The 23759-nt window shown below is 51.5% G+C and overlaps 1 protein-coding gene across 3 annotated transcripts in view; it reads right to left on the minus strand.

Moving 5' to 3' along the window:
• Positions 1–23759, minus strand: part of MTCL2 (microtubule crosslinking factor 2) — a 93337-nt gene that overhangs the window by 68467 nt on the left and 1111 nt on the right. The gene's annotated exons all lie outside the window — the stretch shown is intronic.

Genomic DNA, 23759 nt, shown 5'->3' on the forward strand with positions numbered 1-23759 from the left:
GGGGCAGGGAGGGACAGTGGGTCCAGCCCCTTCTTTTTTTTTTTTTTAAAGACGGGGTTTCACCATGTTGGTCAGGCAGATCTTGAACTCCCGACCTCAGGTGATCCGTCCACCTTGGCCTCCAAAGTGCTTGGATTACAGGCGTGAGCCACTATGCGCAGCCCAGCCCCTTCTATATATTCTGTATGGAGCCCCAAGCTTCATGGGGAAGATACACAGTAAACCAGCAAATAATAATAACAAAAAAAACCAGCTAGGCTTGGTGGCTCACACCTGTAATCCTGGCACTTTGGGAGGCCGTGGCAGGCAGACCACTTGAGGTCAGAGTTCGAGACCAGCCTGGCCAACATGGTGAAACACTGTCTGTACTAAAAATACAAAAAAGAAAAGAATGCTGGGTGTGGTGGCTCAGGCCTGTAATCCAAGCACTTTGGAGGCCAAGGCGGGTGGATCACCTGAGGTCTGGAGTTCAAGACCAGCCTAACCAACATGGTGAAACCCTGTCTTTATTAAAAAAAAAAAAGAAAGAAAGAAAAGAAAAAGAAAAAAAAAGAGCCAGGTGTGGTGGTGCACACCTGTAATTCCAGTTACTCGGGAGGCTGAGGCATGAGAATCACTTGAACACAGGAGGCAGAGGTTGCAATGAGCCTAGACTGCACCATGGTACTCCAGCCTGGGTGACAGAGTGAGACCCTGTCTCCAAGAAAAAAAAAAAAAAAAACTCAGATAATTTAAGTGCTATAAAAACAAAAACAAAAACAAATCAAACAACGTGAATAATATGATAGAATGATGGGGGAGGCTGCTATGTTAGGGGACATGATCAGGGAGGCTGTCTCTACAAAAGAGACATTTGAGCTGAGACAAGAAGGAACAGCCATGCAGAAAAAGCCAGGGAGACGTCATTCCAGGCAGAGGGAACAGTGTGTGCCAAGGCTCAGAGGCAGGAAAGAGCTTGGCGTGTCAAGGTACAACAAGGAGGCCAGGGCAGCTACTGGGTTAATTTGAGGCTGAGGATACTGACAGGAGTCAGCCACCTGGGGCTTCGAAGGGCCAAGTAAAATCTGGGTTCAGCGTTTGTTTTGAGACAGGGTCTCACTCTGTTACCCAGGCTGGAGTGCAGTGGCACATTCTTAGCTCACTGCAACCTCTGCTTCCCAGGCTCAAGCCACCCTCCCACCTTAGCCTCTCAAGTCATTGGGACCACAGGCATACATCCCCATGTCCGGTCAATTTTTGTTTGTTTGTTTTTGTAGAGACAGGGTTTTGCCATGTTGCCCAGGCTGGTCACAAACTCCTGAGCTCAAGCAATCTGCCCGCCTCAGCCTCCCAAAGTGCTGGGATTACAGGCATAAGCCACCATGCCCAGCCTGGGTTTGGGTTTTAAGCAGAGAGGGTAACAGTATGACCTCACTTCCTCAAAGCAGCTTCTGCTACTGCTGTCATCAGCTTCCAGCTGTTCCTCACTTCTCCTTTGTAATCATTATTAGCAAACCTGCAGTTCTATGTTTAATAGTTTGTCTCCCAGTGAAACCATGACTGCCTAGAGGCCACCCCAACTGGCTTAGCAGGCGGTAGGCTCCCAAATATTAACAGAATGGATGCATGTATGTTCAGTTTGGTTCAAAAACAAAAAAGGCAAACCAATGTGCAACAATCATTAGATACTAAGGGGGAAGGGAAGTAGAATTACGCAGAAGAAATGCATGATTGTTATGTCTCGTACAAATGTGAAAACCCAGTCACAAATGGGAACGATAATACCTACTCTAAGTGTGACCGAATGATTTAAATAAGATTGTATATTAAGAAGGTAAAACTGGCCAGGTGTGGTGGCTCACGCTTATAATCCCAGCACTTTGGGAGGCCAAAATGGGCAGATCACCTGAGACCAAGAGTTCAAGACCAGCATGGCCAACATGATGAAACTCTGTCTCTACTAAAAATACAAAAATTAGCCAGGCGTAGTGTGGCACATGCCTGTAATTCTAGCTACTTGGAAGGCTGAAGCAGGAGAATCGTTTGAACCTGGGAGGCGGAGGTTGCAGTGAGCTGAGATTGCACCACTGCATTCCCAGAGCAAGACTCTATCTGTAAATAAATAAATAAATAAATAAATAAATAAATAAATAAATAAAGCTGGGGGTGGTGGCTCACGCCTGTAATCCCAGCACTTTGGGAGGCTGAGGCGGGTGGATCACAAGGTCAAGAGATCAAGGCCATCCTGGCCAAAATGGTGAAACCCTGTCTCTACTAAAAATACAAAAATTAGCTGGGTGTGGTGGCATGCACTTGTAGTCCCAGCTACTAGGGAGACTGAGGCAAGAGAATTGCTTGAATCAGGGAGGTGGAGGTTGCAGTGAGCTGAGATCGTACCACTTCACTCCAAACTGGCAGCAGAGTGAGACTCTGTCTCAAAACAAAAACAAAAACAAAAACAAAAAATAAAATAAAATAAAGAGAAACTGAGTCACCAGGGATGAATGACCTGCTAAAGCTATCTCTGAAGAGCCAGAGGAAGCACTGAGGATGGCGCTGATGGAAGCAGGGATGGGGGCGTCTAAGGGGCAAAAAGGCCTCTGCAGGCCCTGGAGAGGGCAGATCTGGAGAGCTAGATTCCTCAGCCTTCCCTACCCTCTTTCCCCAAGGAAAACGGAAAGAAGGGACTGGGAAGTGGGGTCTCGTATTCCTCCCTCCTCACGCTGCCACTGCAAGGAGGGAGTGTCTACTCTGCCCCCATTAGAGGGACACCTCTGGCTTCTATCCGAGCAACGCTCACCACACTCCTGCTGGGGCTAGCAGGAAGGCCGATCTGGCCTTGAGCCTGGGAAAGGAACAAATATGGGGGTCTCTGTCTTCACTCCTGCCTGCCCAGAGGTAAGGACAGGTCTGCTCTTCCAATGGTCAGCGTGGTAGGATGGCTCCCTGTGGGGAAGGGGGTATGGCTGGGGTTGCCAGCGCCCCCTGAGGCTGGATGGATTTAATTCAGGGTCAGGGTTAGGGAGCCCTACCCTCCAGGCCAGTTCTCAGCATTGTGAAGCTTGGGAGGTTTTCTGGCCCATGGGTTTGACTCCTGGGGTTGCAGAGGAACAGTCATTTTGCCAGCCCCCCCACCCCCACCTCCATCCTCATAGACACACAGAGTCACCACCCCACCAGCATACCACAGGGACAGAACCAGAGTGGAGAGGAGGAAGTGGAACAGTCAATGATCACACCAGTTAAAGAAATGAGGAAGTGAGGGATCCATGCGCTGTTTCAGGCAGCCTAAGAGGGAAGCATGAAGGAAAGAGCACTCAGGAAGTGCAAACCAGTTGTCTAAATCCAGGCTAGGCCAGCATCCAGATGATTTGTGTTCAAATCCTAGTCATGCTGGTTACCAGCACCTCACTTATTCTCTCTAGAAAGTTAAAATGACAGGATATGGTGATGGAAAGGATATGAGGGTCTAAGTGGACCCCAAGCTCAGGATGAACCAAGGGGAAATGCACACAAGCTTACAATGCTGGGCTACGTTACAGATGTATGACATTTAGATCATGAGAGGTGACATCTCTCACATAAGATCACACCCAGAGCACGAGAGTCATTTTTGGAAATCATTTTTTTCAACTTTTAAGGAACTGATTTTCTTATTTATAAAACAGGCTAGGCTGGGTGCAGTGACTTACACCAGTAATCCTAGCACTTTGGGAGGCCGAGATAGGAGGATCACTTGAGGCCAAAAGTTTGAGACCAGCCTGGGCAACATAGTGAGACCTCATCTCTGTTTTTAAAAATTAATAAATAAAGCACTGGCCGGGCACAGTGGCTCACTCCTGTAACCCCAGCACTTTGAGAGGTTGAGGCAGGAGGATCACTTGAGCCCAGGAGTTCAAGACCAGCCTGGGCAACATAGTAAAACCTCATCTCTACAAATAATAATAAATAAATTAGACTGGCCTGGTGGTGCACCTATGGCTCCAGCTACTTGGGAGGCTGGGATGGGAGGATTGTTTGAGCCTAGGAGGTTGAGGTTACACTGAAATATGATTGCAACACTGCACTCCAGCCTGGGCAACAGAACAAAAACCTGCCTCTAAAAAACCAAAAAAAGTAAAACATCATCATAGAGACAGTTTTGAAAATAGAGAAAACAGGCCAGGCACAGTGGCTCATGTCTGTAATCCCAGCACTTTGTGAGGCCAAGATGGGCAGATCACCTGAGGTCGTAAGTTCAAGACCACCCTGACCAACATGGATAAACCCCATCTCTACTAAAAATACAAAATTAGCTGGGTGTGGTGGTACATGCCTGTAATCCCAGCTACTTGGGAGGCTGAGGCAGGAGAATCGCTTCAACCTGGGAGGTGGAGGCTGCAGTGAGCCAATATTGTGCCATTGCACTCCAGCCTGGGCAACAAGAGTGAAACTCCATCTCAAAAAGAAAGAAAGAAAGAAAATAAAGTAAACAGGCCAGGCACAGTGGCTCACACCTGTAATCCCAGTACTTTGGGAGGCCAAGGTTGGTGGATCATTTGAGGTCAGGAGTTTGAGACCAGCCTGGACAACTTGGTGAAACCCTGTCTCTAGTAAAAATACAGAATTAGCCAGGTGTGGTGGCAGGTGTCTGTAATCCCAGCTACCGAGGCAGAAAAATTGCTTGAACCCAGGCAACGGAGGTTGCAGTGAGCTGAGATCACAGCACTGCACTCCACCCGGGGTAACAGAGCAAGATTCCGTCTCAAAAAAGAAAAAGAAAATATAATCCATGCATAATTCCAATACCTGAATACAGTAGTTCTCAAAGTGCAGGTTCTAGACCAGTAGCATCAACATCACCGGTGAATTTGTGAGAAATTCTCATGTCCCAACCCAGACTTGCTGAATCAGAAACCCCTATGGTGAGCCCTCAAGGGGTTCTGATGTGGGGCATTTTCTTCTAGTTTCTTTACCCCATAAAAGGGCAAGAGTCAAGTTCCAAGGCCAGGGCCTGACACAGAGCAGCATCTCTGTAAGCATCCCTTGAATAAGTGAATGAATGAATGACAGTTCTCACATGAGCAGCTGTCTCCCCAGGGCCTGTCCTTCACCACAGTCAATCTGCGACAGCGAAAGATGTTGCATTCACGCCAGTTCCGTCCCTCAAGGGGGGCCTAGGCCTCCTAGGGGGCTAGTCCCAGCTGCAGGCAGAATGCCCGTCAGCCCCTGCTGGCATGGCCCCACGTGAGAGGGTGAGTTGACAAAGGCAGGCTTGTGGCCCGGCACTGGGTCTGCAGGGACGTGGGCGGGAGAGGCTGGCAAATGCACGGCTTAGGCAGGGGCGCTGAGCTTTTGGGGCCCAGGCGGGGCTAGAAAAGGGGCTGCTGGGGCTTGGAGAGGGGACCCAGAGGGCAGGCTCCGGCGGTTCACAGTCCTCAGGGTGCCTAAGAATGCTCTGGGGCTCATGCAGTCTGGCCCCCATCCCAGGAGAGCTCCAGTGACAGATCCAACTGATGGAGCTGGGGGTGGGGGGCCCTGGGGGTGGGAGTGAGGAGCACAGGCTTCCCAGCTCCTTCACAGACAGCTCAGTGCTTCTGAAGAGCCTCTCCCAGCTAGCTCCCAGACCCCCTCACTGTGTGGAAGGGGTGCGGGAGAGGCTCAGCTCCGCTGGACTCCGTGGGCCTTGTGGCTATAGAACAAGGCTGCAGACATGGTGAAATGCTGTCTCTATTAAAAGTACAACAATTAGCCAATGCGGTGGCTCACGCCTGTAATCCCAGCTACTTGGGAGGCTGAAGCAAGAGAATTGCTTGAACCCGGGAGGCAGAGGTGCAGTAAGCTGAGATAGAGCCATTGCACTCTGGCTTGGGTGACAGAGCAAGCCCCTGTCTTAAAAAAAAAAAAAAAAAAGAAAGAAAGGAATTCCCCCAGCACCAGCAGGAAAACCCTAAGCCTCATCCTCTGCCAGACAACAAAAGGGCAAAAGGGTATAGTGCCTGGTAGTGTCCACCTCAGAGCCTTGGGGCCCCTGACCCTCAGGCCCACCACAGCCTGGCCACCTCTTTCAAGTTGACCTCTTCTTCTTAAAGGCTACTCTTGAAGCTAACCCAGATTTTTTAGCCTGGACTGGAAACAGGGAATAGGACCATGGGGGAGGATTGGGGAGCAGGGCACCCACACTGCTGCCAGGATAGGCCGTGCTTCCCTTTCTAGAGAATGCTTTTTTGCTCTGATTACACAGTTAATAGCTGCTTATTGGAGAAAATCTGAAGAAGGCAGATGGCTTTCTATCTCTTCCACCATTTCTCACCAGCTTCTGCATCAGGTCCAAGTCCCCTTACCTGGCCCTGAACCAGCCCGGGTCTCCTCCTTTCTCCCACCTTACTCCAGCCCTCCAGCATCCAAATAGGCAGTGACTTTAAAAATGGCTACCATTGGCCGGGTGTGGTGGCTCATGCCTGTAATCCCAGCACTGTGGGAGGCTGAGGCGGGCAGATCAGCTGAGGTCGGCAGTTCGAGACCAGACTGACCAACATGGAGAAACCCCATCTCTTAAAAACAAAACAAAACAAAACAAAAAAAAACGGCTACCATTGGTTGGGCACAGTGGCTCATGCCTGTAATCCCCAGGACTTTGGGAGGCCGAGGAGAATGGATTATCTGAGGTCAGGGGTTCGAGATTAGCCTGACCAACATGATGAAACCCCATCTCTACAAAAAATTTAAAAAAAGTAGCCGGGTGTGGTGGTGTGTGCCTGCAATCCCAGCTACTCGGGAGGCTGAGGCAGGAGACTTGCTTGAACCCTTGAGGCAGAGGTTGCAGTGAGCTGAGATTGCACCATTGCACTCCAGCCTGGGTGACAGAGAGAGACTCCATCTCAAAAAAACAAAAATTGGCTGCCACCTATTAGGAGGGTCACTAATTTCCAGGCCCCAGCACAGGCAGTGTGTGCATTATCAGTTGATAGTTTAATCCTCTTACCAACCCTGTGAGTTAGGTGCTGAAAATGTTCCTATTTTGCAGATGAGGAAACCGAGGCTCAGAAGCTTCACAGAGCTTAAGCAAGGGACCTGTGGGGCTGGATTCCAAACAAGCCATGTGGCCCTGGGCCAGTGTGTCATAACTGTGCTCTTCCCATTTCTTCAGCTATTCCCTTTGATGGAATGGACTTTGCCAGGCTGACTCTTGACTGTCTCATGCTTCTAGAACATTTCCTCCCCTCAATCTGATTCAAACACCATACTCTGGCCAGGCACGGTGGCTCACGCCTGTAATCCCAGCACTTTGGGAGGCCGAGGCGGGTGGATCACAAGGTCAAGAGATTGAGACCATCCTGGTCAACATGGTGAAACCCCGTCTCTACTAAAAATACAAAAAATTAGCTGGGCATGGTGGCGCGCACCTGTACTCCCAGCTACTCGGGAGGCTGAGGCAGGAGAATCGCTCGAACCCAGGAGGCAGAGGTTGCGGTGAGCCGAGATTGAGCCATTGTACTCCAGCCTGGGTAACAAGAGTGAAACTCTATCTCAAAAAAAAAAAACAAAACACCATACTCTGAAATCTACGGTCGCTTATGCTGGTAGTTTTAGGTTGTATTTGTCTGTTTTCAAGTCAGTCTTGCCCATGAGCTAGGGAGAAGGGCAGGGGCTGGTTTGTGTCTAGTCCCCAGCATCACCCAGGGCAGGATGTGGTACAGAGCAGGTACCCGTCACGGCCTATGGGTAGATGTAGGAATTAAAGAATGAGTATGGGGCCAAGCATGGTGGCTCACGCCTGTAATTGCAACACTTTGTGGGGGCCAAAGAGGGAGGATCCCTTGAGCTCAGGAATTTTGAGACCAGCCTGGACAACACAGCAAGACCCCATCTCTATAAAACATTTAAAAATTAGCCAGGCATGGTGGTGTAGCCTCAGATACTCAGGAGGCTGCAACAGGGGGATCACTTGAGCTTGGGAGGTTGAGGCTGTAATAAGCAAGGATCGCACCACTACACTCCAGCCTGAGTGACCAAGTGAGAGTCTGACTCGAAAAAAAAAAAAAAAAGAGTATAGCATCTGTCCTGCCCAGTCCAAACTCCAGGCCAGCTGCAAAGAGTTAGGAAGACAGGAGTTCAAGACCATCCTCGGCAACACAGCGAGGCTCCATCTCTGTGAAAAAATTAAAAATAAAAAAAACTAAGCTGGGCATGTCTGTAGTCCCCAGCTACTCAGGAGGCTGAGGCAGGAGGATCACTTGAGCCCAGGAGTTCCAGGCTGCTGTGAGCCATGACTGCACCACTGCACTCCAGGCTGAGTGACCGAGTGAGACCCCTGTCTCTAAATAAAAATAAAAGAGGGACAGCCTGGGCAGATCAGAACTGGTCTCAGTTCCCCATGCCACCCCAGGAGGGTAGGCAGGGTCTGCCTATGCAGGGAACCTCCTGCTCACACACCCACTCCCTGCCCACAAAGTGTGTCTCTGTCCACCCCCTGCCAATCCTTGAGCTCAGCCTCCAGGAAGCAGCCTCTCAGAGACAAAGCTGCTCCCCTCGATGGACTGGTTCCCAGGAATCCTGGGAGAATTGTCCAGGAAGAGACTCTTGGTCCCGGCTGGGCCGGACGGCCAAACATGAGCTCACACTACTGCTAATAATAGCAAGATCTTACACAGCAGCAGAGGGCTTCACAGTTTACAAAGACATTCCATCTGAATCATCTCATGAGTCCTCACTAAAACCCCCAGTCAGGCAAGACAGGAACCATCATCCCTGTTCAACAGATGAAGAACTTCAGAGAAGCACAGGGAAGGTGGGCTGTGCCCAAGCACATGCAGACGGGCAGGTGGAGGGGGTGACACCTCCAAGGGAGACTCAGACTCCAACCACTGACTTCGAGATCCTTCCTCGGAACCAGAACTCAGGGAGTCCATGAACTTGGAAAATCACATCTTCCTTTTCACTGACCTCTGAGTAAAATGTAGCATTTCCTTTTATTCTGGGCCTATAAACAAACCATCATTATATGAGTAATACCTGTGATTCTGCCACCAAAAGAAAGCACAGATATTTTCATGTCATATAACAGTTGCTGCAAAAGTGTCAAAATATTATTTACACTCATCAGTACTTTGAAATTATGCTAGTTAGACCTGTCACCAGAATTTATGAGTTAAAAAGCACACATATTACTATGTTGTAATTTTAAAATACTTTAATAACTATTTCAATATAATTGGTTTCCTTCGTATTTCATTTTAAACATTGAAAATCGTATCTTATTTTGGCTGAGCATGGTGGCTCACATCTGTAATCCCAGCACTTTGGAAGGCCAAGGCAGGTGGATCACCAGAGGTCAGAAGTTCGAGACTAATATGGGAGAAACTTTGTCTCTACTAAAAATACAAAAATTAGCCGAGTGTGGTGGCGTGTGCCTGTAATCCCAGCTACTTGGGAGGCTAAGGTGGGAGAGTCACTCGAACCTGGGAGGCAGAGGTTGCAGTGAGCCGAGATCATACCATTGCACTCTAGCCTGGATGACAAGAGTGAAACACCATCTCAATAAATAAATAAGTTATATCTTATTTTATTTCATTTGTAATTTTATTTATTTATATATTTATTTAGGTAGAGACAGTCTTGCTATGTTCCTAGGCTGGTCTGAAACTCCTGGTCTCAAGCAATCCACCCACCTTAGCCTCTCAAAGTGCTGGGATTACAGGCGTGAGCCCCTGCGCCCAGCCCATTTTAAGCGTTTAAACATGTTATTCTGGGAGTTATTCCAGCAGAGAGCCAAAAGAGGTCCATGGCACAGAGTAAGATGGAGGCTCTTTTCCCTCTGGAGCCACCTCATCTACAGGGCCGGGGTCGCTACCCCAGAACCTCGATCTCCACCACCAAAGCATAAAACTGGAGAAACAGAGCTCCACTTTCAAATCACACTTTTAATTTATTTTTTGAGACAGGGTCTTGCTGTGTCACCCAGGCTGGAGTGCAGTGACTTGATCACAGCTCACTGCAGCCTTGACCCCTTGGGCTAAAGTCATCCTCCCACTTCAGCCTCCCGAGTAGCTGGGACTATAGGCACACACTACCATGCCTGGCTGAATTTTGTATTTTTTGTAGAGAGGGGGTCTTGCTCTATTGCCCAGGCTGGTAAATCACACTATAAATGTTCTAAGAAAGGGTACTTTCTGTGAGAAGCCCACACAGATGTAAGATGATTTGCCTTTGCTCATTGAGGACAGCAGGAGGAAGTCGAGATTTTGGGCCCACTGGAACCTTTGCACGTGGCTCCAGATGCATGGCTATGATGGAATTGGCCTGCAGGAGCTGGTGAGCCGTGGGCCTGGAGATGAAAGTGACCAAACACCAGGACCCTCTGCAGAAACACAGCAAGTGGCAGTGTGTGGTCTGAACCCAGCAACAGCTTCCAGCTGGTACTGGGAGGACAGGGAGAGAACCAAGGGGACATAAGGCTCCTGAAGGCAGGAGCAGGTTGCCTCGTGCCAGTCCCTAAGGAAGAGACTTCCAGAGTGGAAGTCCCCCAGCTACCTCCCACCTAAGAGTCAGCTTCCGGTGTCCCTGGGAACTCTGATATGACCCCTACGGACCACATTCTAGAAACCCTGGATATGCCAAGGCTGGGTCAGGAGCAGGGAGCTGGAATCTCAGCCCACCTACTTCCCATGGGACTCTGCACTGCCTGGGCCACCTACTCTACACATTTCTCACCTCAAAAGCCACCTCTGGCGGGGTGCAGTGGCTCACACCTGTAATCTCAGTACTTTGGGAGGCCGAGATTGGTGCATTATTTGAGGTCAGGAGCTTGAGACCAGCTTGGCCAACATAGCAAAACTCATCTCTACAAAAATACAAAAAATTAGCCAGGCATGGTGGTGCACACCTGTAATCTCAGCTGCTCGGGAGGTTGAGGCAGGAGAATCACTTGAACCCAGGAGGTGCGTGTTGCAGTGAGCTGAGACGGCGCCATTGTACTCCAGCCTAGGCGACAGAGTGAGACTGTGTCGAAGGAAGAAAAAAAAAACTGGGTGTGGTGGCTCACACCTGTAATCCCAGCACTTTGGGAGGCCGAGGTGGGTGGATCATGAGGTCAGGAGTTCAAGACTAGTCTGGCCAAGATGGTGAAACCCTGTCTCTACTAAAAATACAAAAAATTAGCCAGGCATGGTGGCACACGCCTATAATCCCAGCTACTCGGGAGGCTGAAGCAGAGAACTGCTTAAACCTGGGAGGCAGAGGTTGTAGTGAGCCGAGATCACACTACTGCACTCCAGCCTGGGGAACAGAGCAAGATTCCGTCTCAAAAAACAGAAAAGAAAAGAAAGTGTAACCATTTAAGCCGGGTGTGGCTCACACCTGTAATCCCAGCACTTTGGGAGGCCAAAGCAGGCAGATCACAAGGTCAGGAGTTCAAGACCAGCCTGACCAACATGGTGAAACCCCATCTCTATTTAAAAAACTAAATTAAAAGTTTTTTTAAAAAACTACCTTCACCAAGAAGCCTCCCTGGCTTCCCCAGGGCACAACCCTTTTATCTGAACAATTAATGAGTGCCTATGGTGGGCCAGGCCCTCACCAAATTATTGGATTTAATCCTTATGATGGCCACTCTGCTCCCCACTAACTTGTTCTCCATTCAGTACAGTGATTTTTTTTTCTAAAACCATGTTTAAAATGTGGTTAAAACTGTTTAAAATTCTCCAATAATCACCAAAACCTGGGAACCACCCAAATGTCCCTCAGCTGGTGAATGATAAACTGTGGTATGTCCACACAATAGAATACTACTCAGCCATGAAAAGGAACTGCTGACACCTGTAGCATGGAGGAAGCTCACATGCAGGAAGCTTAGGGAAGGAAGCCAGAATGAATAAGCTACACAATCTATGAGTCTATTTTTGACACTCTGGAAAAGGCAAGGCTATCAGACAGAAAACAGTCCGGTGGTTGTGAGGGTCTGAGATCGAGGGAGGAACCGACCTCACAGGGCGAAATTTGGGGTGTGAAGGAACTGTTCTTTATCTTGGTTGTGGTGGTGGCTACAGAACTGGATGCACTTGCCAAAATTCATTTTATTGTACATAGATTATACCCAGTACACCTTATCTAAAACCCCAAAATGCGAAACGTGAAGGAAAACAAAACCTCCAATGAGTTTTCATCACACACAAAAGAAAACCCAAATCCCAGCCAGGCACGGTGGCTCAGGCTTGTAATTCCAGCACTTTGGGAGGCTGAGGCGGGCAGATCACGAGGTCAGGAGTTTGAGACCAGCCTGGCCAATATGGTGAAACCCCATTTCGACTAAAAAATACAAAAATTAGCTGGGCACGGTGGTACATGCCTGTAGTCCCAGCTACTCGGGAGGCTGAGGCAGGAGAATTGCCTGAACCCAGGAGGCGGAGGTTGCGGTGAGCCGAGATCGTGCCATTGCACTCCAGCCTGGGTAACAAGAGCGAAACTCCGTCTCAAAATAAAAAAAAGAAAAGAAAACCCAAATCCCATCACAGGGCATATAGGCAAGCCTGGCCTGAGCCCCGTCCACTTCTCCATCTTCATCTCCCTCAACTCCTCCTCTCACTGGCAACCCAGCAGCCACTTGGGTCTTAGGCAACCAGCAGCCACCTCACCCGTCCCACCTCAAAGCCTTTGCCTTTGCGGGCCTCTGCCTGGATTTCCCTGTCTACCATCTCTGTACTGCTGGGTTGCCTTCTTCCTCAAGCCTCCACTGAAATGCCACCTCCTCTGAGAAGCCTTCCATGCTTCTCCAGGCCCATTATGTCCATCTTAATCCCTTCCTTCTTTCTTGATATATATATCACAGGCTTATTTGTGATACTTGTCATTTTATTTATTTGTCTGTTTGCCTGCAGAAGTCAGTCTCTATGACTAGGATGTGATGTCAGGAGAACAGAGCCCAGCACAGTGCCTGGTACACACAGAACAGCTCAATACAGAAGTGCTGACCTGAGGTCAGGAGTTTGAGACTAGCCTGGCCAAGATGGTGAAACCCTATCTCTACAAAAAATGCAAACATCAGCCAGGCGTGGTGCCGCTTGCCTGTAATCCCAGCTCCTTGGGAGGCTGAGGCAGGAGAATTACTTGAACTCAGGAGGTGGAGGCTGCAGTGAGCCAAGATCAAGATCATGCCACTGCACTCCAGCCTGGGCTACAGAGTGAGACTTCATCTAAAAAAAAAAAAAAAAAAAAGAAGAGGTGCTGAATGAATAAACAGCCCTCAGAGGGGAGGAGACTCCCCCTATTCTACTCCACTGCAGAAAATCATTTCCAGTCAGCACTCTTGTGACTGAATTTAATTCCTTGATTCTGTGGAGCTAATGCCCACAGGTGCTTCAGACTCCAGTGGTGGGGCTCAAATCCCAGCCCAGCAACACCCAGGCCACAGCCCTGCCAGATTCCAAACCTTACCCAAGTGTACCACCTCCTCCCTAGGTTCCAGGGGCCCAACAAGCCCTCCGATGGGCAGACCAACGCAGAAGAATGACACAGCTGAGCTGAGAGACCAAGAACCTTCACTCTGTGAGACAGCAACCACACTACAGAGGAACAGGAGTCTCTGTCTGGCCCGCCTGCTCCCACACTGCCCTGGCCACCATGGTCCTTCCCTCAGGCCAAGGCCTGGGCTGCCTCCCATCTGCCACCCTGGCTCTGGGCCACTTGTCTCCTGCCCAGGCCACTCACCCCAGCCCCAGAAGGGCTGCTCTGTGGAGTAGGCCAGCAGTGGCCACAGAGGCGGCTTGCCAGCCCCACCCAAGAGGCCAGGGCAGCCATCTGCCGTCCCTTCTGCCAGTCCCCCAGGAGTCTGTCAAGGCTCCAGATGAGATCATTGCACTTGGACCCCAAGGAAGGGTCTGCAAAAAACACCGCAGAGCTCCACTTCTCAGCCCAAATGCAAACACTTGGGGCACAGCAGCAGGGGAGGGAACCCAAAGACTCCATCCCTTCACACCCAGGGACACAGAGGCCTGAAGAGGGACAGGGGACAATCCCACAGTCCCTGGAGGGGACAGCACTGAGTTTGTGGGGGAACTCTGGGCACATGCCTCCAGCCCCAGAGCTCAATCTAGCTTAGCATCCTTGGGAAGAAGCTGGGCTCCAGTTTTTGGGGAGTTGCGTCAAAGGTCCTGAGGAGGCCAGGCACACTCATAATCCCAGCACTTTGGAAGGATGAGGTCAGGAGTTTGAGACCAGCCTGGCCAACGTGGCGAAATCCCGACTCTACTAAAAATACAAAATTTAGCCGGGCTTGGTGGTACAGGCCTGTAGTCCCAGCTACTCAGGAGACTGAGGCAGGAGAATCACTTGAACCCAGGAGGCAGAGGTTGCAAGAAGCCAAGATCATGCCACTGTACTCCAGCCTGGGCGACAGAGTGAGACTCCAGGGAAAGAAGGCCAGGACACCCAGCCCAGCATCGCTATGCCACACAGTGTCCCCACTCCAGCCGACACAGAGGCTTCGTGGCCCTGAGACCCACAGGGTCCTGCTCCTCTGGTTGGGAATAAAGAGGCAAGACTGGGGCCTGGACCCGCCTTTCCAATGCCAAGAAATAAGAAGAGATGCTCCCTGTGCAGTCCCCATCCTGTTGGCGGTGCACATTTGCTCACTGGAGCTGAGCAATCCCTGATGGGAGGGGAACCGCAGAGAGGACAAGTATGTTGCCCAAGGTCACACACTAAGTGGCACAGCCAGGATTCAGGTCCAGCTGGAGCTCCTGTAAGCCAGACTAGACAGCCTTATAATGAACAATAGTGACAATAACAATAGCTAACATTGACAAGGGCTTAATGTGTTCCAGACACCGGACTGAGACAGAAAAGCCATTATCTCTTGCTCAGTGATGAGCCTTAGAGGCAGGCACTATCATTGTCTTATCCCCATTTTACAGATGAGCAAACAGAGGCCCAGGAAGATAATGTCTACACAGCCAGTCAGGAGTGAGCCTCCTAGATCCGTGTGGTACAGCTCTGTACGCGAGACCACAGATGCTCTATCACCTATCAGGAAGCGGTGTGTTTGTTTGTGTGTGTGTCTGTGTGTGTGTGTGTTGGTTGTTGTTGGTAAGGAGATGCCCAGAGACCACTGCCCACCAAGGCCACATCTGGCTTGTCACTGTTGTCACTGTCCCAATCAAGGCCTCACCTGGCAGAGCAGGGAGACATCACAGGCCCTGCAGCCTCTGGGAGCATTCGCGGCAGGAAGCGCCTGACAGTTTCCTCCCATCCTTTCCATGTGAACAGGAAGGAAGGCAGCATTCGGACCTGGATGTGTTTAAAACATCCCCCAAACAGCCTCTGGGTTGCGACGTAATCTCTATCTCAGAGCAGGGGTCTGAGGTCTTTAGGGATAGAAGGCAAGGCTACAAAGAGGGCAGCCCAGGGCTACACAGCCTGAAGCTCCAGACACCCCAGCACTTCACACCCCTGCCATTCCCCCGCCTGGCATCCTGGAAAGAGAAGCACAAGACCCTAGTCTTGCCTCTTGCCACTTACGGGCTGCATGGCCTTTAACAAACCCCTTAACCTCTCTGGGCCTCAGTTTCTGCCATTGTAAAAGGAAGGGGCTAAGTACCCTGAAAGGTCCCTACCCTCATGCAGGGCAAGGTGGGGTGGTGGTGGCATGGAACCTGTCATTACCCCATGAATAATCTAATCACCATCGAGGTAAATGCCCCAAGGGAAGGTCCAGCGAGCTCCGAGGTGTCTGACACAGGAGCCGGGTCCTGGGGAGCTGCTTCTGGGGCTGGGTGCTGTAAGGTGCAGGAAGAAATCAAGGGAAAGGGCCAGAACTGCAAGCACAAAGGCAGGGTGGGAAGAGCACAGGACAGAGGCCGGGGTGTGTCCAGCACCCGGAGAGCTTGGGCGGGGCAGGGGTGGGTGAGGCTGCGGGAGGCAGGACCACACAGGCTGATCCACCACTGGGGCAGGGCCAAGGAGGGGCAGGGAGGGGAGACGCCGGTGCAACTGACTGGAGCCCAGAAGATCCAAAGCAAGCCTGGGCCCCAACCAAAGTAAAGATGTTCAACTGATCAGCTGACCCCAGCCTAGCTAGGGCACCCCAGACTTTATGCCATAGAGGCTGAGCTTTTCCCTGTGGCTCAGGCAGATGATTCACCTGCACTTGAGAATGAGGGACCCCCAAAGGTGTCCTTCCATTAGCAAATGAGTATCACCAGTTACTAAGCTGGAGGCACTAGCCTGGGCCATTTAAGGAAGAGTGACACCACGGGTGGTGGGGGAGGGGGACACAGATAGGGGAGATATGTTTGGGGTACCCAAAACACAGTGCAGCTCTGTGCATACCACTCAGACTGATGCCCCAAGCCAACACCCATGGAGGGACACCCAGAGCCAAGCACAGCCCCTGCCATCAAGGACCCAGCTTAACCTGGGTTCACGGGGATCAGACCAGAGCCAGATACACAGGCAAGGGCCAAACACTGTTGAGTCCATCGCAGGAGCCAGACCCAGTTAACGGGACCCTTCCATGCACGCCTTCTCTTACGGACCCCTCATAGCCACCTGTGGGGTAAGCACATCCACATCCCCATTCTACAGATGAGGAGACTCAGGCTCAGAAAGGGAAAGCTCAGAAAGGAAAACGCAGAGCTGGGATTCGAGCCCAGGTCAGCTTGGCTCCAGATCACAGTGCTCTCACCCAGCACCCCTGGACCCTGGAGAAGGGAAGTGCTGGCCTGCTGCTCCCACCCGCTCCGACCCCCTGCTGCACTCACTGCCACAAAACAGGCGGATGCAGTGCTGACTGAGGCCTCCAGGGATGCCAGGGTCAGCCTGGCATGGAACACTCCAGAGTCGCTGGCTCTTTCCCCACCACAGCTCCAAGTTCCTTCCAGCACCAACGGGAGTGAACGTGACCATGAATGAGGTCATGCATGTGGGGACCAGGGAAACGACATCGGTGAAAACCTTAGCTGCTGGGGAGGCCCTTGCCTCGAACTTAGCCTTTTGACCCTCACCTGGAGAGCTCTCTCTGCCCTGGAGGCTATGCAGGACATGGGGCTTCCTCCCCTCCTCTGTGCCAGAATGGTAGTGGGTGCACATAACACCTGACCTCTCTGCCTCCCAAGTGCCCCGCTAAAGAGGATCACATCCCCATTGTACAGGAGGAAGACGGAAGCTTAATGAGGACTTGCACAGGGACAGCATGCATAGGGAGGAGGTGACACAGTGAGGTTTGGCTACAGACTTGACCCCAGAGGCGGAGTTTGCCCCGGAGACCACACAGCCTTGCTCTCCTCCCTCCCAGGCCTCTCTGGCAGGGCAGGTCTCAGGCCCAGGGCTATGGACACATAAGAGGAGGTGGCTGCAGTTTTACTTGCATTAAGATCCCTCCCAGCAAGGTGCTGACGGGGCTGCGGATTGGCATTCAGGGCCCTTCCCAAACCAGCCCAACTCCCCTTCCCAGACTCCCATCACGGCTAGCTCCCACCACTCCTGCCCGCTTTGCTGTTTCAAGCCTGTGGCCCACCTCAGGCCCCGCCTATTGCCTTTCACTTAATCGCACACATATTTACTGAGCTCCTACAACGTGGCAGGCACTGTTCTAAGAGCTGGGCACAGACACATCCACTCAAGGCTAACTCCCCAGCACTAACTAAGGACGCCTCCTCCTCCAGGAAGCCTGCCAAGCCCCTCCTCTGAGCTCCCACACCTCCTCTGGCCGCCTTTACCCTGGCCTCCATCACTCCCAGCCAGAACTGGGCACCCTTTACTGATGGGAGTGGCATGGCCCTCTGCAGCCCCCAGCTAGGGAAAGGAGGAGGAGGGGGAGATAGGGCCAGCAGGAAATTCCAAGGAGATTAGAAGGGAGTTGCCCCTGGGCAGTGTTTCTTCTGTGGGCAGCCCGACAATCTGTCCACTTCACTCAGCCCACTGGCCCTGGGCCCAGGAGGTGGGCATCAGGGACCTGGGAGCCTTCGGTGGGCGCAGCTTCTTCTGACTTCAAGACCTGCCAGCCCCCATCCATCCATCGCCCAGGATCCCAGGACCCCCAGCTCCAGAGGTTACAAAGTCAAGCCCCTGGCCACACTCCTCAGTGTTCCCAGCAGCTTTGTGGGAGGAAGCCTCACGAGGCACTGAAAACAGTTGTAGTTTGTACACATTGGCTCCAGGGAGACACAGACCAGGATTTCCTGTGTTTCTGTGTGTGGATGAAATGTCACTGTGTGTGTGTGTGTGTGTGTGTGTGTGTGTGTGTGTGTGTGTCTAGGTTCCCTGATTTGAGAGCCTCTGGCTCCTGTTGGGAAATGCTACACGCCTAACGTTTGCATGCCAGACTGTGCCATGTCCCTGCTCATGTGCATGTGACTGTGTGTGCTATCTGTGTGTAAATGTCTGCGTGGGAGTCCCCTTAGTGGGTGTCAGTAAGCCTTGGGTAGCTATGCAAGTTTCTGCTGCTCTTTGTAGAAGAGGCAGGGGAGGTACCTGGGTGGTGAGCTTATGCCTGGACCAGCCTGGCAAGGGTAGATTTGTAGACTTCCGTGGATGCTAGTGTGCGTGGAAGCTAGTGTGTGTGTATAATGTCTGCGTGGGTTTGTGTACCCACCTACATGTGTACTTCTGTTGAGTCTGAGTGTGTCGCCAGGATGTCAGTCTCTGGGACACATCCAGGTGTGTCTGGGGGTGTAAGATGTGTATATGAGGATGTATTTCTGACCTGGGGGCTGCAGCAGGGTCTGAGTCTCTGTTGTGTGTTTGGTGACGTGTGGGTGTGATGGAACGGGAGTAGTGCAGCTGCATGGGTTTGTGCACTTCTCTGAGTTGGCATCCTCTCTAGTATGTCTGGAGGCATGCTTCTGAAAGCGTCCAACACCAGCGAGGCACTGGATGGGTCTGTGAGATGTGTGTGAGTGGCTGTGTGGCTCTGAGCTTGAGCTATGAATATGTATATGTGCATTTCTGTGTGCAAGAGAGGGTGGTGCCCAGGGACACAAGCTCAGCCCCTGGGAGGCTGAGGCTGGGACTCAGGGTAGGGAGCAGCCAAGAGCTTTGCTGACTGTGGTAACCTCCTCTCCACCACCCAGTGACAGACTGGAGTCCTCACCCTGTAGCTCCCGGGAGACAAGAAGAGAAGAGCTACATGGAGATTCAGTATGTGGCCACTGGGTCCAGACACCCAGCACAGGGCCTGGTACCCAGGAGGCACTCGGCAAATATGTGATGAATGAATGAATGAATGAATACCTGGAGGAACAGATAAGGGAAAGGCAATGACTAGTAAGGGCACTAACATTCACCGTGCACTCCAGCTGCATCCTCACACTGAAAAGGGTCCTCAGGGCCCTGGGCAGGCATGCTTGTTCCCCGTGTTACGTAAGAAGGAGTGATCTCACGCACGTGCACACATACATCCCCTACCAACCCCCACCAGGCTCCAGGCCCCCAGCATGCCTTAGCCTAGAGCTTGGCCCATGACAGGATTCCTCTCACCAACCTGTGTTCCAGCCTAGACACGCTAGTTAGCAACCAAAAGCTCACTGCTCTGGTCACACTGCAGAAAGAACAGGACCCAGAGTTAGACCAACCTGGGTTGGAATCCTGCCTATGTAACTTAGAGCCTCTGTTTACTGATCTATAAAATGGCAAGTGGGGATGGATTAGGTGCTTCCTCCAGATCCTTCTGGGCCGACACCTAGACTGGCTGCACTTCAAACACTCACATCTAGAATCACCAAGGAGGTAGGGAGGCCTGGCCTCCCAGAACCCACACATGGCAGGGAAGGTGATCACACTTTCCTGTCCTCCCTAGACAGCTACTGACCTATTAACATTCTAAAACTAAGGAAACCCACCCTCCTGCATTCTCCCAGTTCCTCCACGAATGAAGACGCAGACATCCTGTCTGCCCACTTGCAAGGAATAATAGCAATTCCTCAGGCAACTCAGGATTTCACTGCTTGCAAAATGTTTACCTATTCATACTTCCCTGATTCCTGGTGACAACTGTATGAGACTGTCCAGGCAGGTTCCATCATCTTTATTTATTTATTTACTTTGAGACAGGGTTTCACTCTGTTGGCTAGAGTGCAGTGGCGCGATCTCAGCTCACTGCAACCTCTGCCTCCCAGGTTCAAGAGATTCTCCTGCCTCAGCCTCCCAAGTAGCTGGGATTACAGGCGCCTGCCACCATGCCTGGCTAATTTTTGTATTTTTAGTAGAGATGATGTTCGCCATGTTGGCCAGACTGGTCTCAAACTCCTGATCTCAGATGATCCGCCCACCTCGGCTTCCCAAAGTATTGGGATTACAGGCATGAGCCACCGCGCCCAGCCCCATCACCTTTATTATACAGATGAGGAAAAAAGCAGCTCAGAGAAGCCAGGTAACTTGCCCATGGCCACACAGTAAACAAGAGAGTCAGGTCTCAAAGACAGGTCCTCAGGTTCCAGCTCTCAGATTCCTCCATCCACACCCAGTGGGTTCCTACGTGTCCTGGCCACATGGTATGTGCTTAATGGCTAGTGGCGATGAAAGGCTGGAAGACCTCAGATCACCAGGTCTTTGAAGGTCACAGGTGATGTGTCTGCTCTGCATCTAAAGGTGGATCTTAGAATCCTGGAACTTCCATAGTTAATAACCTTCAGACTTCCTTGGCTAGAAGGGACCCAAGGTCAGGCAGCTCAACTGCAGCCATTACATCAATCGCCTGTGAACCCTCCTCAATCATTCCACAAACCCTCTATCTTTATCCAAGCATGCAAGGTCATCTAGCCTCTCTCTGAATAATTAAAGTGACAGTGAGCTCACTACCTTCTCTGTAGAAGCACCTTCTTTTTTTTTTTTTTTTTTTTTTTGAGATGGAGTCTTGCTCTGTTGCCTAGGATGGAGTGCAGTGGTGCGATCTTGGCTCTCTGCAGCCTCCACCTCCCGAGTTCAAGCGATTCTCCTGCCTCAGCCTCCTAAGTAGCTGGGACTACAGGTGCGCACCACCACACCTGGCTAATTTTTGTATTTTTAGTAAAGATGGGGTTTCATCATGTTGTTCAGGCTGGTCTTGAACTCCTGACCTTGTGATCCACCCACCTTGGCCTCCCAAAGTGCTGGGATTACAGGTGTGAGCCACAGCGCCCAGTCTCCTTCTATCTTCTCACCAGGAGAGAGTTGCCCAATTTATGCTTTTCTCACTTGGGCCCCAGAGCAGGCCACACCAGACTGGAGATCACCCGAGAGTCCTTCCCAGTTGACAGTTCGCAGTGCCCCTTACCAGGGGAAGGTAAGCTTGAGCAGGGCCACCTACCACATGTGGTGGGACCTCCTTCGACTGTGTTCCTGCAGGGGACATATTGGGGATTTGGAATCCTTTCCCTTGTTACTACTCAGTTTCTGCATCTTAGAGGCAAAGTGGTCCAGAAAGGCAGAAACACATCAAGAGTTTAACACATGCTCATTCCAAAGCCCTGGCAGCCTAGAGACCCAGCTCTGGGACCCGGAGCAAGTCTCTTCCCAACTCTGGCCATAGTTTTCCCATCAGTGGAATAGAAGTAACACCTCCTGTAATAACCCCTCTACTTATGGTCCACATTCAGTCTTTGGATTTTGACCCTGCCTCTGTGAGGCTGGCGGCTGTGATAAAGAGATATCCAGAGAAGTTCAAGGGCTAACCCGAACGTACACAATGAGAAGTGGCATGGGCTGGCCTTGCCCTCCTCTCTTACCCACACTCCTTCCCCTCTCTGGTCTCGGTGCCGTTCTTGGACTCATCGAGCTCTTTCCAATTTCCCTAAGCCTGAAATGTTCTTAGCCCCTCACTCAGCTGGCTCCATGGCATCCTGCGGCTCTCAGCCTCCCTGCGCACCCAGCCCCTACCTTCCTGTGCTCCTGGCAAACTGTCCCCTTCACCCTCATTATGATCTGTGTTGTGATCTCTTGTATGACTATTATTTAATTCTGGTCTCCCTCAAAGCTCTATGAAAACAGACACCTCACCCTCCCTTGTCCACTGCTGTATCCCCCTGTATCCCAGATCTGCCCTAGCACACAGCAGGTTCTAAATAAACAGCTGGCGAATGAACCAATGACGGGCCAGAAAAAGAGCCCAGCCTGCCTGGGGTGATGAAGAGGATCTATTCCGCCCTCACAGAATCCACAAGAGAATAGGCTGGGTGCATATGGCAACGTGTCCCATGCTACTGAGAAGAGCAGTGATCAGAGCTATGTCACCTGAGGTTTACTACATGCTAGGTGTTCTAATGGCATTTGCGGGCATCAACTCATTTAACCCTTGAGGTTGGAAAGCGTGTAACTGTCCCATTTTTACAAATGAGAAAGCAAAAGTCCAGGGCCGTTAAATAACTTGCCAAAGATCACACAGTCAGGAAGCTACAGACCCCAGATCCAACAGCAGCACAAAGCCTGAGCTGCTGAATGAATGGTGGAAATTAAGGCTCCGTGCTGGCCCAGACAGTGGGATGTCCCCAGCTGGGCCCTGGCCCCTGTGAGACCCTGAGTTCAACCCCCAGCCTCCTGGGACTGTTTTCCCCTTTAAACAGTCATGGGTGCCTCAAACAGGCTTTGGGTCAGAGCCCGATGACTTCCTGGGATGGACAGGAGCCCATGGGATGGCTGCCTAGGAGCCCAGAAGCAAAGCTCTGCGTCCCATCTTCCCACACCAGGGCGGGTAGCAGGGACCACGAGGCAGGGGTGAGGAGCTCAGAGTTTCAGTTTAGGGCAACTCAGGCAGCACTCACTGGAAGCAGCTGAGAGCACCAAGAGGGCAGGAGCAAAAGATCCTTGTCCTGGCTCGTCGTCTCCCTGCTCCTCCCCACCTTCCACTTGCCCTCTCCTTACCACTGGCTTCTGACAACTCTGAGAGCCAACTGAACACCCAGTTGCCAACACTGAACGGGGCCCTTGGGAAGACATCCTCCCATTTAACAGATGAGGAGATTGAGGCCTGGCTTGGGGAATGGTGAGGCTGATGGGTAGAGACTCTTGATTCAGACAGATCTAGTCCTTCCATACTACAAGCATCTCCAGAACTCATGCTAGAGAGCAGATTCCGGGGAAAATGGGGAGACAGAGACACAGCTGAGAAAGACACCAACACTCTAAAGAGAGAGAAACCCATTTGGCCAAAAGAGCCACGAGGAAAAGTTAAAAGCTAAGTGCTGCAGAGCAGTCATAAATCAGCAGCCTGCTGTGAGCTTCTCGGCTCTCGGCCAGGGGCACTCCAGGTATTGTGCCAGGCCATCCACTGACAAGAGTGGGCAACATTTCAGCCTCCTCCAAAACCTGCCCGCCAGCAGCAGGAGAGCTCAGGAAGCTTCTAGCCTCTCAGGCAGAGGTCAACACGTGTGAGCTGCGTTGTCCCAAAAGCTGCCATGGTACCGAGAAGCATGCAGATGGAGCCCAGCAGGTGTTCACATCCACTGAAAAAGCAAAGGCAAAACCTGCTGTCCCGGGGAAGCCCCGGGGTCCCCACACGGCCACAGGGAAGGCCCTTTCCAGGTGGGCAGCTTCCCTCCTTGCACTGGGAACATGGAAAGGCACTGGCCACGAGGGGCCAATGGGGCTGCTGAGGCACAAGACTTGCCCCAGGGAAAGCAAAAGACACTGTCCTGGGATTTAAGAAGCTGCCACTGAACCGGTTTTCCCACATCATCCTCCAGGCTGTGGGACCGTTAGGCTGGGCGGAAGTGGACTCCAGCCAAGGGGATGTTCCCAGATGTCATGCTTTCAAACTGGACCCGCCCTGAAAGGCAGGCGGGGACAGGCCTGGGCCCGGGAAAGCCCTGGATAACGACTCAGGATGGCATGCAGGC

This window comes from Aotus nancymaae, unplaced genomic scaffold (genome assembly GCF_030222135.1).
Source record: "Aotus nancymaae isolate 86718 unplaced genomic scaffold, 86718_ANA_hifiasm-v0.15.2.pri h1tg000029l, whole genome shotgun sequence".
Lineage (NCBI taxonomy): Eukaryota > Metazoa > Chordata > Mammalia > Primates > Aotidae > Aotus > Aotus nancymaae.